At 43.3% G+C, this 1,832-nt stretch overlaps 1 non-coding gene across 1 annotated transcript; it reads left to right on the forward strand.

The window, feature by feature from the left end:
• Positions 1–626: 626 nt before the first annotated feature.
• On the forward strand, positions 627–722 carry trnai-uau. Its single transcript has 2 exons — positions 627–664; positions 687–722. It is a non-coding gene; the product is annotated as a tRNA-Ile (tRNA).
• The last annotated feature ends 1,110 nt before the right edge of the window (positions 723–1,832 follow it).

The following is a 1,832-nucleotide window of genomic DNA, read 5'->3' on the forward strand; positions in this document are numbered from 1 at the left end:
AAAGAGACAGAGGCCACGTTACCGATTTAATCATCCCCCGAGCTTCGCTTGGAGACGCCAAATTGTAGTCAATTGATCAGAATAGCAGAACTGTTTGTTATTTGTGCCAGTATGCTCCTCTTTCTGTTCTCTGTGCTGCCTGTTTTGGATAATTAACGACATAGATTGACAATAACTTAACATTTGCGAAGCAGACTCGTTGGGCCAAATGGCCTAATTTCTGTTCATATGTCTTATGGTCTAATCACGCGAGAACAATTAAACTCTGCAAAAATGTAAGAAGTTCATTACAATCGCCATGAATAAACCGTTGACTATTTTTGTTTCAGGTTGACTGCAGTGACTAACTTAGCAAGCAAGTCCGAGTAAAACAAAATTAAATTTTCTTAATTTTACATGGTGAGTTCATTCCCGTGTTGCAGACAGTGTTTTATGTGTGGGTGCAATCTCGAATGCATATTTCAGCAAGTTATCTCGTTTAGCATTGGACACATCACCAGCTCGCTCACAGACGAAGTTATATTTGACTGCCCCCTGTCAAACAACACAGTTCGCCTCCACTCAGAGAAAAACTTAATTGGTACAAGCTAAAATATATTGAAAAAAAGAGAAGCTGGGTCTGTGCAGCTCTAGTTGCGCAATCGGTTAGCGCGCGGTACTTATATGGCAGTATACGAGCGTGTGAAATGCCGAGGTTGTGAGTTCGAGCCTCACCTAGAGCAATTTTTTGTTCACAAGCGAAAATATCTAAGGTATCCAGTAGCAGTAGAAAAGGGCACTCAGTGATCTCGGGCAAAACTAAAAACATTCGAAAGAATCAATTACTGCGAAATGAGAACTGGATTGCCCCTCATCAATGTTTCAAGCATTAAAATAAATATTCCAATTCTCAGCCGATCAAGTATCTTATGGATGAAGCAGCATTGTGTGTATAATCTCTGTAATGATTCATTAACTCCTTTGATTTTGTTCAATTTTCAGCAATTTCTTTTAGATTTTAAAAAATCTCGCAGCGATCATTAGCGTACTGTAAACCATCCGATCAATAACGGCTGCGTAAGATGTCGAAAACAGGAATTGTACATTTCGAGTAGAGATTAAGGGTCATGGCTAACTGCAACACTTTTAAACAGTTAATTTATACCAGAGAACCCATTACAAATTTTTATTCTACTTTGAAATACGCCCATACATGAAGTGAGTTACATGGTCTTTAAGGATATTTGGCGGTGCGGGTGCTATGGCGAGGGTGGGGGGGGGGGGGGGGGGGGGGGGGGAGGGTGGAGTGCGGGGTCGGGGAGGGGAGATGGTGTGTAGTTAGCGGTTGCGGGGCCGGCGGTAGGTCATAGTGCATTTAAAGCTGGTCTGGACCAGTGGCCTCGAAGTTAAGCTTACTCTTGACCCTCTTCGATCTCTTTTCCCGGCACCCTCCCTTCCCTCCCCTCCCCACCCTACCTCCCCCACAATCCCACCGCCCCAACCCCAACTTCCGCAACCAAATCCCATCGCTCCAACTCCACTTCCATATATTAGGCATTTTAAAATAAAGAGCTGATTATAATGATTATTTGAGACGAACAGATGATTTGCTTTTGCGTTGCTGGTTAAGGGATAGAAAACATAAAATAAACCTGATTTGCTCTTCATGAAAATACTGACACGGAGTCTTTTACATCTAGCAGAGCAAGCAGTTAAGGTCTCACTTGTACCAGGGCACCGTGAGCACTCGTGCACGCTTTCATTCCTTCCCTGATCCCCAGCTTTGATTCTTGTGTTCAAGTGTTGTTGTGAGACCGGAACCGTTGTCATCCATTGGGGTACAAAATGAGCCG

This window comes from Carcharodon carcharias, chromosome 19, assembly GCF_017639515.1.
Source record: "Carcharodon carcharias isolate sCarCar2 chromosome 19, sCarCar2.pri, whole genome shotgun sequence".
In the NCBI taxonomy this organism is placed as follows: Eukaryota; Metazoa; Chordata; class Chondrichthyes; order Lamniformes; family Lamnidae; genus Carcharodon; species Carcharodon carcharias.